General features: G+C 39.9%; 1 pseudogene; it reads right to left on the reverse strand.

The window, feature by feature from the left end:
• Positions 1–5,175: 5,175 nt before the first annotated feature.
• LOC130705601 (glyceraldehyde-3-phosphate dehydrogenase-like) lies at positions 5,176–6,040 on the reverse strand (annotated as a pseudogene).
• Positions 6,041–17,450: the final 11,410 nt, after the last annotated feature.

The raw sequence follows: 17,450 nt of genomic DNA on the forward strand, positions 1-17,450 counted from the left end.
TTTTAAAACACTCAAGTCTTAAGTTTCCCATTCATCCATCTGCATGGTAAGGAAAAATATGCCTCTTCCCCCATTAGGTTCTGTGTCTGATTTTATTTCTGCTCAAGCTTTTTATCCTTCTCTTGCTTGCCAGTGGAGGGGAAGCACGGAGGGGCCCAGACGAGGCTATTGTTCCAGTATTCCCAAACTGCTGACATTTTTTTCTGTGAAGATAACTGAATCACCATATTTGATGAAAGGTCCCTGAACTATCAGAAAACGGCTTTTCCGTGGAGTCTATGAATATAACTATTAATTTTAAAGTCAAAGATCTTGGATTATTTCAGCTCGGCTGTTTCTTCACTGAGAAGCATTTAAAAAATAAATTATTGCATATTGACAAAAAATATAACATGGGGATCTTTTTGTCGAAGAAACACATTGCAATATGAAAATCTAAGTAATATAACTTGTCGAACATTTTCTAAGAGATTTTACTTAACAAATACACACTGGAGGATCTCAGTCATTCTGATTCAGTTGGTCTAGGCTGGAGTCTGAGATCTACATTTCTAACAAGCTCCACGGACCACCCTTTGGGGGACTCTATTGATTAGTGAGAGAGCTGACTTCTCAACATCAACAACGGAGACGGAGAACAATATTTTCAAAATGCTGAAAAAAAAAAAAGAATTGTCTATCTGGTAATATATATCTAGTTAAAATTGCATTCAAGAATGAGGGCAAAATAAAGACATTTTCAGCAAACGAATTTGGAGTTTATTACCAACTGATCCTCATTAAAGCTTCTAAACAACTTACTTTAGGAAGAAGAAAAGAGAAACTAAAGGTGTGTCTGAGATGCAAGAAGAAATGATGAGCAAAGGTTAACATATGGTTAAATCTAAAATGTTGAGTCTATGACAAAAATATTTAATTTTGCAGGTAAAAAAAATTAAGTTCGAAATGGAAATGGGGTAAGAGTATCTGGCAAGCAAGTGGTTTTAGTTAAAACTTTCTAAGATCTTTTATTTGTTAGAGGAAGGTGGAGATATTAACTTTAATTTTAAGTTATATATAAATATGAAGTTAAGGGTTAAATAAAATAAAAATATAGTGAATAACTTTCAACATTTCAGAAGGAAATTAGGTAACTTTAAAAAATGGAATCAAAAGGAAAAAAGGAAGGGAGAGAAAAAGCATCAAAATAGCAGGACAAATAGAAAACACAAAATAGAACAATAGAAATATTTTCAAGGATATTGCAATAAAAACAGATGTAAATGGTCCAAACTTGCCAGTTAAAAGCGAGTGTCAAATTAGATTAGAAAATAAATCAGGATTCTCAATAAGGGATCAACTCTGCGGGGCTGGGGAGCAGCGGCCATGCTGGGGAGAGCTGCCCCCACTCCCAGTGGCTATGCAGGAACTTCACCCAAGGGACTTGTCACTGGGGGTCCAAGCTGCCACTTTACACATACAGGGAGGTGCCTCAGGTCTGCATATACTTCCCGCAAGGCTCTGCTTCCATGAAGCAGGACCTGCAGCCCCTAGTCACCTGGAGTGAGGCAGCTGCCATTCAGACCCACATGTCGCCCTGCCAGGGCTCTGGCTGGAGCCAACCCACAGAAGCTCTGGGCTCACCTCCCTGCCCTCTGTGGCATCAGGAATTGTGTCCTATTCAGTAATTTGTAATTCTCAGACATTAAAATAATGAAGTAATTATTCTGAGACGTTTCAGGTATATTATTCCAATTGAGTTTGTGCATGTATGGTAAAAAATAGTGGAACAAAAACAAACTATCCAATGCTTTGGACACAATCCTTCTATTATATTTTACAAAAATCATTTGGAAAGATAGCCATACCTCTGTATGCCACTCAAAGCTATCTGAAAAAAAAAAAGTTAATATAAATACAACAGTTGACATAGATAGAGTGTTTAAGATTACCAAACAGATTGAACACATGCACAGATGTGCAACCAAACACTCTTTAGAGCCAGCCTACCTGGAGTCCACAAGAGCATCATCAAACCCCCCAACTCTCCCACATATAACCTTTAATAATAGGCTGTTTTGATTATCTTTAGACTTTTTGTAAGTATTAAAGACTTACCTATGCAGATTGATGTCTTTAATACTTTAGTTTCTTCATTAAACAGAGTTTAGGGAATAGAGGTTATATTAAAAATTAAACTCCTTCAACTGATAATGAGCAATTAGTGGTTTTGGTTTTAGTTTGTTTGACTTTTGCTAAGCTGTTCTCCAGTCATCTCAAGTAGAACTTAAACTTTTATGAAGGTGACAAGTGAGATAATTAATCAATTTAGTTTGGTATGAATGCTGTGGATTGTCATTGGAAATGTCAACGTTATTAGTCTAGAAAAAAAAAGAGAGCTTTATTTTCGTCTTGTGGTCCTCTCCTGATAGTTTCCATGAGATTTTGAGATTTTCTTGGAGAGGATGGTTCAGGTGTTTAGGGGTTCTCTCACAGGAGCTGGGTGCCTCTCTCCTGTTGTTAGGGCTGACCTAAAAGCCACGATGGTGTTGAATGTATTTGAGTGCCACGCCATGAGAGTGGATAAAGGGCATCCTTGTTTGCGGTTAGTTATATCTTTGGTCCTCTTGTAGAACAGTCTGTCCTGGAGACCTACAGCAGTTCCTTATGACCAGCAGTTCCTTGCCAGCTTAAGGATGTTGAGAGGCAGATGGGTTTTGAAGACACAGCAACCTTAAAACTGGCATAGTGACCTTGCCTGCCTGGGATTCTCCCAGGAAGAGGCCATGGTGGGGAGGAAATGGGCAGAGGGGCTTGGCCAGTTTCTCCTGCTCAACACATCCTTGCTCTTTTTTCCCTCTTTCTCAGCCTCCACTGCAACATGAACTTTTGAATTGCTTTTCATTCCTGTTTATCTTACAGAGCCAAAATAACATAGCTTACATTTCCTTTACCCAAAATCTGAGACTATTTGGAAAGCAGATAAATAGTTTGAGTAGCCTGTGTGACAATGTGAATAAAATTTAGTGCCTGAGAGATTCCTTTAAATGGAAGTGGAAAATTGTTGTTCACTCCTGATCAGTTTTCATTTTCATTTTTTCATTCTCACTTTAATTACTGAGCTTCCTTTCTCTGAAATCAAGTCTCTAAAACAGACCTTAATTATCCATTTTTAACTGCGGGAAGATTTATTATTCAAAGAACAGCTAGCAATCCAGAATACATGTTATTCTGTTCATATTATAAAGGGTTAGTCAAATATTTCTTCTAATGGAAACATTTTGTACCAAAAGCCTCTAGACGAAAAGGTAGATAGCCGAAGAGATAAAAGTTAAAGTAAATCTGTAACAGAGGCAGATGACTAAATCTTTTGAAATCTTTAAGGCATGATCCCCATGGAGTAAATGAATTAAATTAACATAATTAGAGTGAAACAATCTTTGCATTCATACAGCATCTTATTTTTCCAAAATCTCTTTTTGCCTTATATCTTACATAAATAATCCCTCTAAGGTAAGTACTCTTAAGCCTGTCTTGTCTTTTAAAGAATCTATCTAAATCTCTTTATGTGCTTCCCTAAAAGGGATTTTCCTTATAAAATTAGCCTTTTTTTAAATCTATAGCCTTAAAATACAGAACTCTACCTTAAGATTTAAAAGGATCGTCATTTTCCTTCAGTTCTCTGTAGCCTGGTTTATAAAGTTTGTTTGCCAAAGAAGCTTAGGAAATTATCATTTTTGGAAGCCTTTAAAAGTAACAGAGCTCTTTATCTCTTGGTCATGGTTTCAGTGTGGTTCTTCTGGAAGGGAAATGTAAGACATAGACACACAGGTGTCTTTGGAAAAGAGATAATGAAAATTAGTTGTAGAGGTGTTGTACCAAGTGTTGGTGGTATCCATAAGTGGAAGCATCCCATAGGCAGACAGAAGTCAGAACCAGAGCTTGGTAGAGAGGTCAAGACTTAGATATGGGACTAATCCATACAGGAATCATAGCTAAAATTGTGAAAGTAAAACATCTGTTAAAGAGATGAGAATCCAGGGTATATCTAGGGTGAAGGAGGAAGAGGAGGGAGGAATCCAAGTGAGAGTCTGAAGGGTGTGCTTGAAAAGATAGGAGAAAACAGGGGCGTTGTGGTGTCCTGAAAGAAGACGATGGAGAGGAGAGCATTTCAAGAGCTGGACAGATCATCTATGTCAAATAGAAATTAAAGTAAGGCCTTTGCATTTGGTATCTCAATTTTTTTTTTTTTTTGGTTAGATGACCTTGAGGGAACTGGGATAACAGTGGAAAGCATGAAGGAGGAAGCTGAAAGGGGCTGTGGAGAAACACCTTAATAACAAAACAGAGGACATACCAGTCAGTATATTGCCCACCGGAACTGTTGGGTGAGAAAGTTTAGAAATACTGATGTTAGCTAGAAGGGAACTAAGGTCAAGTGACTCAGGGTGGGGGCATCTGTGCATAATTGTAGATAGACTGGAAGACCCCAATAAAGAGGGAAAGATGAGTATAATATTATAAGGACTCAGAGAAGAGGCTGGAAGGAATGGAATCCTTCTAAGTAAACCTTAGAAATGAGAACCTTAGAAGTGAAGAAACTTCATATCTTTGTTAGAACCTTAGGAATGAAAGAACTCACAAGTGATGGATTGGCTCTCTCATTATAGTAGAGGAGGAAATAATTCTAGCAGGAAGATATTTTATTGGAGGTGGGGAATGGGGATGGGAAAACAATGAAGAAGAGGCGACATTTGGGTCATGCCTCTTCAGTAACATCATATGTCTAGCTATTTCACAACCAATAATCATCAGTGATTTGCTTTTCAGTGAGTAATAATATACTGCTAACTCTTCATTATCAAGACCTTTCTTCCACAGCCCTTTCTGACTTCCTTCTTTGACACTCTGTTACATTAATTACCTCAAGATTAGCTGTCATCTATCAGGTAGCCAAAGATCATAGAAAGAGCATTCAAGGAAAGGAAATAGTGTTCACTAAAACAGAGTTGTTAGAATGCAGCAAATAGGTCAATATGGCTGAAGTATAGGCTATTGGGTTGGATGAATGGTTCGAAGTGAGCACAGAAAAGTAATCTGAGAGCTCAATTACGAAGAGAAAGGTCATACTAAAGAGCTTGGATGTGATTCTCAGAGGGGAACTCATGTAGATTTCCCTCCTCTGAGTACAGTGTATCATTGATTGTGCTGATGGTACCTGACAAGGTAGGGTTCTTCAGGTGCTTGGAATGAGAATTGTGTGGGGGATGGGAGTTTCTCACTGTGGTGGGGGCTAGAGGTGAGGCAAGGACTTCTCAGCAGCTGAGAACCTCTCTCTACCTCAAGGCTATTAGGCTTGTTTTCCAGGGAAACCTTACGCCTTGGAACCACGTGGACCATGAGGTCTATCACATGGTTGCTGTAGCCAAATTCATACCAACAAATAAGCTTAACAAAAGGGTCACTGAGGGCAATGCCAGGCCCTGCGTCAAGGTGGAGAAGTGAGTGACTCTGTTAAAGTCACAGGAGAGCGTCTAGTCCTCAGTGTTGCCCAGGATGCTCTTCAGGGGCCCTCTGACACCTGCTCCACCACATTTGTGATGTTGTCGAATTCAGCAGCTTTCTCTAGATGGCAGGTCAGATCCAGAACACACTCTTGGCAGTGCCTTTGGTTGCAAGGATGATGCTCTGGACAGCACCATGACCCTCACACCGTGGTTTGCCAGAGGGGCCACCATCAGTCTCTGGGTAGCGTTGATGGCATGGACTGTGATGGCGAGTCCTCTGCGATGTGAAAGTTTCATGGATAATCTTGGGCAGGAGAGCCATTGTGGTTGGTGGTTCAGATGGCATTCCTGGCGATCTTGAGAGAGCTCTCAGCTTTCTCATGGTTCACTCCCATTGCATGCACATGGGGAATCAGCAGAAGGGGCAAAGATGAAGACTTAACCTTCAAGTAAACCTCAGCCTTCTCAAAGACACAAGGGAACTCCACATCAACATCACCCCATTTGATGCTGGTGGGTCTGAGGCCTAAAAGAGATTTTAATTTAGTATGCATGGCACATAACTAATGTGTTCCATGAAGTTACTCACAGGGATGAGGTGACGGATGAGGTGGAGAGTTTGCCTAGAAGAGCAGGTGTAGAGTTGGGCTGAGGCATAGGAGTCCAGGGTTATCACTTGGGAAGCATTCTTGCATAGTTCAAGGGCCTAATAGGAAGCTCAAGTTCACCTCAGGATAGTCCTGTGAAAACTCTGAGAGCACCAGCCAGGACCAGGTCACCATTCCAACTCTACAGACATGCAGCCCCTTCCTCTGTCTGGTTCCATTCCTCACCAAACCTGCCCAGCCCCGACCAAAATGTCTGACTTGATACTAACGGGGTTCACTGCCTCCCTCTTTTTTTTTCTTTCTTATTTTGTAGAGACCTGGGCTGGTTATCTCTGCAAATTCCTGCCATTTAATTCAGTTCCATGCACTAAAAATCCACAAGAGTTTAAGGGAACAGTTGGAAGAACAACTTGCTTGTGCCTTATGCACTTGGAATTGTAGCTATATGCCTTGATCTTTCCTGGTTACTGCTTAGCTGAGAAGGAACAATTCTCAGTAGTGACCTGATTATTATTTAGCTAAGTCCAGTGATATTCTTGAGAATTTAAAGGAGCATAAATGATGGAGGTGACAGCCCTCTCTATGGGCTCTCTTACAATATAGAGATCGCTTATAATGAAATTCTAACCAGTAGATTATAGTTCCTCCTATAGGGGATGAAGAAATAAAGATTTATGCCTAACCTTTACAATTATCACTTTGAGTTTCCATACTATCCTTCTGTTTTAAGTTTTAAAAACTTAATATGACATTTTCTTAGTTTTGAAATCAGACTCTGATTCTCAAGGAGCTTTGTTTGTTGCAAAAAGATTTATACTTTATATCCTAAATTGGGTGAGAAGTGATGCAGAAAGAAAACATTCCCCCATCTAGTCATTAAAATATTTAATCTTGGGCTTAATCCTTGTAAACAAGTTTCCCAGGACAACACTTAAATGCTACCCGAAGCTTAGATAAAACAAAATATGATTTTGAGTAAGTGTAATACATTAGCAAAATGTCAGTTTGTGATATTTTTAAATGAGATAGGAAATGCATGATGGCTGATAAATTGCCTCTCATTAAAAGAAAACAATAGAACTAAGTTTTTTCTAAGTATTTATTTCTGAATTTGTATACGTTTGATATACTTGTCAACTTAAAAAAAATGCACAATGTAAAAGCTGTGAGTAGAGTTTATTCAGTGTCTTACTGAGGACTATAGCCCAGGAGATAGCCTCTCAGATAACTCTGAGAAATTGTTCCAAGAGGTAAGAGGGGAGGTCAGTATATATGTGAGTTTGGCAAAGAGGGTGCAAGCAACCAAGCACACATCCCAGTAGAAGTTTGTTGCTAGTCATGAAGAACCGACACCTTAGTTAATGGTTTTAGGGCTTTTCTAAGTATGGGAAGATGCATGAGTTTGGGTTCATAAAACTTTCTTCTGAAACTATCACACTGTCTAAAGGCCTGTTGTGTCAGTTTTCCCAGAGCACAGAGTGTCTCATTCCTGATGTCCACCTTGAACTCCTTTCAAGGTGTATTAAAGGTCAGCAACTTCAGTGGTTAATGAATCAATCCTTGTAGAGCTGGATGGCTAGAGACATTCTTCAGTTGGCACACTTATCAGCCATACTTACGTTTTTTGATTTATTAAATTGGAAAGTTAAGCAGCTTCATAGAATGAAACAAACTATAAACCAATTAAGCTTCACTAATGGGCAAAATTCCCTTTTGCATTTTTCTAATAGCCCTTCTTTGGGTTTCATGGCCATGGGGCTCTACCATTCTCCCCATCCCACCAGTCTTCATTTATTGAAGATTTTGGCACCTGACTCACAGGAGTCGTGACTTCCAGAGCTCCTGCCGTAGTTATAGACAGTATTCACATCTGGTGAGCAATCCATCAAGCTTCAACTTCACCTCCTTAACTTACAAAACCTGGACTTTCATTCTCCATGAGCAACCCATCCTCAACCTCATTCTCACCAAGAACAGCTTCATTTCTGAAGCTGGAAGCTCCAATACAAAAATAATCTCTGCCCACAGCTCCTTAGTGGTCCAACTTTCACCCACCGTGCCCCACTGAGTTCTTCAGTCCCTCAGGCTCCTCTTCGCCTCATCGCTTCCCTCCCTTCCCTAACAACAAATCTCTTTCCAACTATTTCCTCCAATGGTATCAGCCTTCCAAGTCCTGACCTCGGCTAAACGTAGAATTGGTCTTTTCTGCCCGTATCCCTAGGTACTGAATGTTACTGGAGGAAAACACAGATTGTTGTTACTATATGTTTTTGGTCCCCAAATCTCAGTGAGACCCTCAAAGCAATCCCTTCGTGCTTCTCTAGGGAGCAGTCTCTTGCTTTCCTCCCAGGGATTATTCACTTTTCCTTAAGTCCCAAGCTCCGTGCTGCCATCTTCGTTCTCAGCAGGTGACATTGCACCATGTTTCACAGTGAAAAGTTGAAGCTGTCAGGCATGAACATCTCCACTCTTGTTCCTCAAGGTCCATGTTTTTCCCCACTACACCTCTTGGCTGACACATACAGTAAGATCTCAACTAGACGTAAGGGGATTATGCTAAACTGAAGCAGAACCAGGATCATTATGTCAGGATATTGGCAAACACCATTTAACGGTTACTCTTGCTTGATTTTATAGCAACAAGCCTTCCATCTCACAGATAATGAGAAATAGCCCTGTACTAAGCACAATAAACCCAATATATTATCAAAATATCTGATTTATGTTTCATAGGTGCTCATTGAATGAGTGAATTAGGTAAATGAATGAATAAATGTGGTAAGCAATCCCTGGAGTGAATTAATAAATGAAGAAGTACAAGAAGTTTAGGAAAAGTTTTCAGCTCAGGAACTTATAATCTAGTTTAGAAACATCTGAACAAGATGTTATATAATAAAGTTTTGGACTGTGTGGAATAGGAAATTAGAGATAAGCTAAAATATAAGAAGGTGTTAATTACTTAGGCAGGGTAGTTCAGACAAAATGTTTTTGATTTGTTTCCTGTTTTCATTTTTTAAGACAAGAGAGATCACAATGTCCCCAGCATTGGATATTCTAGGTTCTCAATATATCTCAGGAAAGAAAGGTGGAATAATTTTTCTTCATATTGCTAGAAGTTAGGAGTGTTAGACCATGAGATTTAAGGCAATATAGAAAGAAAAAGGGAATCCCTTCTAGGCAGTAGGGCCAAAGGAAAACCATAAATAAAGGCAAAGGGGGAGGGACAGTGAAAATTGTGTCTGGGGAATGACAAGAAGACCAGTTTAACTGGAACATTAAATGTGATATGTAGGGTGTGTGTGTGTGTGTGTGTGTGTGTGTGTGTGTGTGTGTGTGTGTGTGTGTGTGTGTGTGTGTGTGTGTGTAGGGTGTGGTGTTTGCAAAAGCTGGGCACAGAAATTTCAACTTAGGGACTAGTTTGTTAGAAATTTATTAGTACTATTGGGAACCACTTTAAAGTAAACCCTATATTGGTGCACTCATATTGGAAGAAAAACCCTTTTGCTTATGATTTTATGCCAGGAGCTTGCAAGAATGTCATTCAGTCTTGTTCAATTGTCACTGAAGAGTCAGTGTCTTTAATAATTATTCAACAAACTTACAGATTGTCTCCCAGATGCAAGCTAATGCTCTAGATGTTTGGGGAGATATAAAGATGTATTTTAAAATCTCATGGTGGAGGAGTGAAGGAATGCATAAGCAGTTTGTAATGAGTGAACACCTGGTTTATGAATATTTCATGCTTATATGTGATCACCACCAGGGGGCGAATTCCCTCCCGCTTGTAAAACTAGCTGTCAGAGGGAAGGAAAAAGTGCTTCCACCAGAGCCCATGAAAAGAAAAATCCCTGATCTGTCTTCCAGAGTCACAGAAGGTAGTAAAAGTCTCTCTTTTTGCCAGTGGTAGGTTTAAATAGGTTTCTAACATTAATTGTATTGCCCCATGGAAATAGTGCCATGAATAATGGTTAGGTTTTGCAGGGTGATTCCAAAGACATGTTTAAACTAATATTTCATGTAGTTAGAAAAAAACAAGGGCAATATATGTAATAAATATTATTTATATTTTTTATGGAAAAAATTTCCCAAGTACAGACTTTCAGAACTCAATCCATTTACATCAGTGACTGCCTGTTACTTCAAGGCATAATGCCAAATGAATAGACGTATGTATTCACCCTTGATACTTTCCTATCTTCTGAAATGTAGAACTACTTATTAAAGAAACAATAAGGATTTACCAATACAGTTTTAGACAACCGACTTTCCCTTTTATGAAAGAACAAATGTTCAGCTTTATTTTTGCAGGTGGATAAAAAGAGACCAGTCTCTCCTTTACCACAAGCCCCAAGCATTTGATCACCATTGTCTGGGAATAAATTATAAAAGTTTCAAGTCAGGTTAAAAATGAGCTGTGCTGTGCTTATCAAACAGTTTCAGGCTCTGCAAATAGCCTCTGTGCTGCCAACACAAAGGCACGTTTATTGCACATTAATTTTTTCAGCCTGATTTGCTCCAAAGCTATCACAGGTAGAAATTCCTGTCATTAACACTATTCTCAAATGGCAGAGACAGACGCTACAAACAAGGTCCTTTACTCGTTTTGTAGCAAAACTCTGACGTTACAGCCAAATGTGACCAAGGTCCGTGGCCCTCTGTCCCCAAGACCCAGCCTGTTTTAGATTTCAGGATCAGTTCCGTGACTGCTACTTCCTCTGCTAAAAGGCAGTTGAGGTTATAAGCCACTAATGAGCATTTTGTTCCCAGTTAAGCCAATAGAAGAAACACAGTTCTCAACTAGCAAACATTTAAGACAAAATTTTTCCTTCAGTGTATATTAGTAGGAAACATTATCCATGCAAAACCCTATTCCTATAAAGGGGGACTAATTTACTACCAAGAATGACTCATCATCCAATTTGGGTTTCTAGATGAGGGATTATAAATTTGAAGGCAGGCAGGACCCTCAAGGGGTCGAATGGCCTCCTGAAGTTATATCAGTGTTGCATTAAAGTTCATTTTTGTGGAAGAGGGACCAGAGTTTCCTCAGATTCTCAGGTTGGTGACTCCAAAAAACTTAACAATCACTGATCTAGATCCCCTGTTTCTCTTTTTGTTTTTCTTATTGATTTTACATCTGATTAAGTGTATCGACCCTAGGATTAGAAACTTAGGAACTGAAAGCCTGATTTTTTTTTTTTTAACCACTTAAGGTTACGTGATTGTGGCAAGTTTCTTCATTTCTTTATCACACAGCTTCTTCACTTGTTCAGTGGGGTGACAACTAATTGCAGCCCACAGAGCAGGCAGATGTTACATGAGATATCAAAGTGGTTCTAAAATCAAGAGTGTGTCAGAATCACCTGGGAGGGCTTATTAAAACAGAGATTACTGGGTCCCACTCTCAAAGTTTCTGATTCAGTAGGTCAAGGATGGGACCTGAGGATTTGCATGTCTTAACAGGTTCCAAGTTGATGCTGATGCTGTTGGTCAAAGGACCACAATTTGAGAACCAGAGCTTCCATCCTGAAACACCCATGGAAACCTGGGCCTCGTGGTTTATTTGCCTGTTTCTTTGCCCATCACCTTGCTTACCAGGGTAACTCCTGTTGCTTTGTTGTTTGTGTGACCCTTCATCTCAGCATCTAGAATCTAAATTTCCAGCTCAGCCTTTCAAAGCTGGCATGCCTGCTGAGTTCCGTCCGACTCTAGTAGTTAGGAAAGGGTTGGATTTTCACAATTTTAATGGAACACTGTCTAGTAAGAATATAATGCATGACACATATAAAATTGTAATTTTCTAGTAGCCACATTAAAAAAAAGAAACAGGTAAAACCAATTTTAGCAGTGTTTTTCATTTGATCTAATATATCATCATATGATAGGATATTATCATATTAACAAGTAATCAATGTAAGAAATTATTAATGAGATGTTTTACATTTTTTTGGTACTAAGTCTTAGAAATCTGGTATGTATTGTACATTTCCAGCACATCTCAATTCAGACCAGCCCATTTCAGGGGCTTGTGGCCACTCCACTATACGGCACAGTTTTAGAGTATTTGTGAGGGGGAGAGAACTGGAGAGTCCTTCGTGTGTTCTCAGAATGAAAAACTCCCCAGAGAGTACTGGGTTCTTTATGCTACATATTCTTCTGTCACAAGAGTGACACAACCTTTCAAAAGGCCAGGTGTCCTTGTGTGAGAAAATGGAAGGCTTGGGTCTGGGATATTTTTATAGAAAGTCGCACGTTTCACCAGGAAGAAAGAAACATCCTTAGGTATATGTTACGGCGCCCCTAAAATATTCGCATTTCCAAAATTAGGCTCTTCTCCCTTGAAAGAGCATGTCCATTGATTCTGGTATTCCGGTCAAGTCCAGGAGTGGTGAATTAGCTGCTTTTAATTCGTCCTGGAAGGGAAGCTGGGAGACCATTTGGAATAGAAACCTCCAGGCAAATTATCACATGAGTAAATTAGAGTCACCGGCTTCCAATTCAGCTTCCCCCCAGATGGCGATGGCAGCCTGTAGCAGTCAAACCTAGGAAGTCAGTGCCTGGCGTGAGAAAGCCCACCCACCCCAGAGAATTTCCACAGTGGACGTGGGTGAGTACTTCACTAATGAAAGTGCTCAGTCGAAATTCACGTTTTCTATTCAGACAACACTGAAACTCCTTCAGCCAATTATTCTCATTTCTGCTCAAGTGGTCCTTAACCCACAAAACATTACCTTTCTAAACATCTCGGGTTGAAGATCATTTTCATTTTGTCTCTGCACAGCCAAGTTTTTAAGATTCATAACAGAATAGTTGTACTTTCAAAGTTTTTCAGTCTTGCTGAAATATTTTTTTATAATGTGACTTATTTCAGATATATAATTCAGGGATGATATTGACTATATTTCAATGTTTTGGATTTGCTATGGAATCACTGAAGTTGTGCTGTTAGTTGAGAATAAGACATGACGTGTGATGTGTCTCTGACCTAGCACGCTACCCTGAGTACACAGATGGTGATGAATTTGGTGTGGTACCTTTAATAAATGTGCCTAGATAGGAACCTACAACATGGAGTATTCATGACTTATTTTCCTGAGTAGCTGAGTCTCACCTACTCTGATCTGCTTTGTTTTCTTGACACTTCAAGCCATCATCCTCGCTGCCCATCAGTGCCCTTGTCTTGCCCTTTCACTCCATTACCCCATCCTGTCTCTTCTGAATTCCAATCTTGCTTCCCTCCTGAATATAATTTTGTCTTTTTCCTTGACTCTGCATTCACAGATAACTCTTGGGATAAAACTCAATCTAATTCTACCTTGTTTGCTTAATATTATCAATTCTCTTTTGGTAAATTATCTTTAAGCTAATTGTATTTTTCATTGTTTTATTTTCCATTTTGCTTTTTAAGCAGAAAGAAGAGGCAATAATAGTTGCAGGAACTTCCAAAAGTATAATTTATGTCATAAACTAAGATGAGGGATGGGGGCAATAACTCTTCATGTTAACATCAGCTTTTGAGGATGGGCTGAGAGTCTTTTTAAAATCCCTAAGCCTATCTTCTTACGGTTTAGAAAAAGCCCGTGCTCAAATTCTCAGCTTTAACTTCAGGATAGCAGTGAGCCGAGTCCCAGTGACAACTCAGGAGAATTGCCAGAGCGTTAATATCACCGTGTAGAATGAATAAGGTACAAAACGAGGAACATTACTCTGTGGTTTTGAACCTATAAAACAACCTGGCTTTCTACAAGTTGTATAAACCGTGCATAATACAGAAGGAGAAAAATGTGGGTGGAAAGGTCTGCCTCGGAAAGGGCTTCTTAGCATAAAAACATAAAATTTAACCCAAGAAAATCCTTAAAAATCATTGACCATGAAACCCACAGAGGAAGGTTCAACCAAGAATCCATAACTGTCATTAGAATTTGAAATATGCCAGATGGGCTTCATAAAGGCTAAAAATTGACTAATTTCCACAAAGCAGGACTTTGATTCATTTAGCTTAGTATGTAAGTCTTTGTAATAAAAAATATTTATTTTCCCCTTACTGGATGCCAACCATGGAGCTGAGCTCTGTATATACAAAGGTGCATAAGACATAGTCCTGAGATGGAGGAAGACAGACACAGGAGCAACCGATGACACTTACAGGGTGATGAGGGCCTTGAGAAGCGTAGGAAGGAGCAACAGATTTTACTTGGGGTCAAAGAGGAAGTGACATTTAAGCGAAATTTTGGAAGATAAACAACAGTTCCTCAGGTATACAAAGTAGATGAGCACTGTTCCAAGCAAAGAGAACAGAGACACAGAAACACAAAAGAGCTCCTTAAAGAACTGCAGTAGTCTGGAAGTGGCAAGAGTGCAGAGTACATGTGGAGTAGGGTGGAAGCAGAGTAGAAGGGGAGGATGGAAAGGAACCAGGTCATGAAGGGCCTTGTTCTTGCAGAGGAATCTAAACTTGATCCCTCAGATAGTGGGATTCACCAATCAGGGGAGGGATACTCCTAGATACATTTTAGCAATGTCACTAAGAGTAGGCTGGATTGGAGAAGAGCAAGACCGAAGGCATGGGAACTAATAGTCCAGGACAGATATAACAGGGGCATAAATTAAGTAGTAGAATTGGCAGGAAAAAAAGAAAATATTAGGAAGGTTTTTTAAGAAGTGAACTGACCACTTGGTGATTGATTAGGTGTAGAATATGAGAAAGAAGGAATCTAGAATTGCATTTTCATCTAGTTCCTTGATGTAATTCTGCATCCCTGTTTCTTCCAGTCCTTTGTTAGTTTATTTAATTAACATGTATTGAGGGCCTATTATGTGCCAGGTGTCATAGAAAACACTGAAGATGCAAATTCTATTATTTGACAAATATTTCATAGACACCTGCTCTCTGTCAGGCATTGTTCTAGACTCTCCAAATCCAGCAGTGGAGGAAACAGACAAGACATGTTGAAATAAGCAGAAAATCCACACAAACAAAAAACAAATAGAGGAATAAAAGGTTTCTCTTTATTAACTTGATGGGCAGCAAGGAAGACAACCTCTAAAGCAGCTGCTTCAAAGTGATGAAGAAAAGGAGTCAGTCTGAGAGCAGGTAATAGAAATTCTGGCAACAGAAACCAGAGCAGTTTCAAGCATTCTGGCCTTCAACTTTTAGCAAAACAGAATATTGGTGATATGGGTAGTCACAAGCAAGAACAAAAGGACCCCAGCAGTTTCCCTGGGAAAGGTGCGAGTGGTTATTTCTTGGGGACTCAACATTAGAGCCAGGTAGAATGGAAATTATGAGACTAGGGAAATTGAAGACAGTTCAGAAAAATATGGGCTTTCAAATTCTTGCCCTCCTGCAGTTTACCTCTAATGGAGAAATAGGTGGTAAACAAAATAAGTTAGTAAATTATATAGTATATTAGAAAGTGATAGATGTTATGGAGAGAAATATAAAGCAGAGAATGGGAACAGGGAAAATTGTGTGTGTGTGTGTGTGTGTGTGTGTGTTCACAGACAAATGTGTGTGTTCTTTGAAGTGGGATGGCCAGGGAAGGACCCACTGAGGCAGTGACAGATGCAAATAAGGAGGGCCAGTCTGCAAGGAGTTCAGTGTCCTGGCGGAGTCAGACAGGTGCAACACCACGTGAGACGTTCTGAGCTGGAGGGATGGGTGGTGTGGCAGCTCATGCACTGGGTACCTAACCCAGCCAGGCAGCAGGCAGTGGTCAAGGAAAGCATCTCCAATGAGGTGCCTCTTTATCTATAACCTGAAAGTTGGGTTATTGATGCAGTGGGTTTTGTTCCAGGAAGAAGGACCAACGTACGCCAAGGCATCAAGTTATGATAGTTTGGAAATTTCAGAGAACTTCCAGTAGCTTAGAGCTACTGAGAGCAGGGTGTGCATGGAGGGGTCACGGTGACAAGAAAGGAAGGGCTGCATCATGGATGGACTTGAACATCACAAAAAGGGATCTGGATTTCAGACTGAAGGCGTTATGTGTGTGCATGTGCGTATTGTGTGCCCATGCACGCGTGAATGCCTGTGTGTGCGTGTGTGACTGCAAGATTTTAAGTACTAAAAGGATTTTAAGCAAACAAATACTGGATTAGTTTTTAGAAAGATTCGGCCCATAGTCATGTTGGATTACAGGAGACTAGGGAGTAATAGAATCCTATACTAGAGTTAAGGAGACCAGTTTAAAGCTCATTAGTAAATTCAGGCAAGACAGGAGGAAGGCCCGAAGAAGTCAGAGGCAGTGGTAATTGAAAGGCGATAGAAGGCAAATTCAGGAGCTGTTTAGATGGTTTCTGTTGATGGCGCAAACTCTCAGGCCTTCAACTCCATTTCCCCATCCATTCCCTTCATTGCTGGTGGCCAGGAGCCCAAACAGACTCTTCCACTTCGAAACCTCAGCCCAGATGAATTGATCCATCCATCTTTGATGTTACTTGAGCAGCTTCTCTGGAACCAGTGCCTCCTGTAGTTTATGGTGTAAATCATTCCACAGAGCCGTGCTAGGCATCGTGCAGGTGGGTACGAAAGTGAGTGAAACGTAGTACTACTCACCCTGTGCAGGTCGAGTGAGAGGAGGTGGACTGACAGACTCCAGAAAGTGCATTATGGCAAGAGCATAAGGGACTGAGTAATGGAAAGCAGGTGCTCAATAAATATTTGGAATATGAAGAAGAGAGGCCCAACTCTGCCTGGGGCAGCTAGAGGAGATTTCACTGAAAGACATTTGAATTGGGTCTGGAAGGAGGAATATGTGGTTTCCAGGGAGCACAGGGCCAGCATTCAACAAAGACAGACTGGTAATGGCAATGGAGACAAACATAGTCAGCTGTGAAATTCTTTTTCTGTTTTGAAATCTCGCTTAGGTCCACAGCTACACTCTGTTACCTAAATTCAGCCTTCTGATGAGGCAGGAAGGAAATGATTTCATTCTGAAGGCAGAGACATAAATAATCACAGAAAACCAAAAATATGACGCTATTTATTTCTGGTTTTTCTGTTAATGTATCATTAACATTTAGAATAAAAATCCAGGGGGAAGCTAATTCTAATATTTGAAATGATTGAAGAAACAGACTGAGGAGAGTCTAGGAAAGGCCTGGAACTTCTGTAAGCATCTGAGGAAGGAAGATGTTTAAAGTTAAACCAAGAGTCCAGAGTTCCATTTCTTTCCACATCAGTCATGTCTCTCCTCAAGGAGTCAAAAGTATTAAACAGACACTAAATGAGGTCATGGAAAGACTTTCAGGCAACATGAATACATGAATTTAGGAGTTGGGGTTGACCGAAACTTAAAGTTCCACAGCCATAAACTCCCCCATCATTTCTTCTCATTAGCTTTTTATCACCTTT

This window comes from Balaenoptera acutorostrata, chromosome 18, assembly GCF_949987535.1.
Source record: "Balaenoptera acutorostrata chromosome 18, mBalAcu1.1, whole genome shotgun sequence".
Lineage (NCBI taxonomy): Eukaryota > Metazoa > Chordata > Mammalia > Artiodactyla > Balaenopteridae > Balaenoptera > Balaenoptera acutorostrata.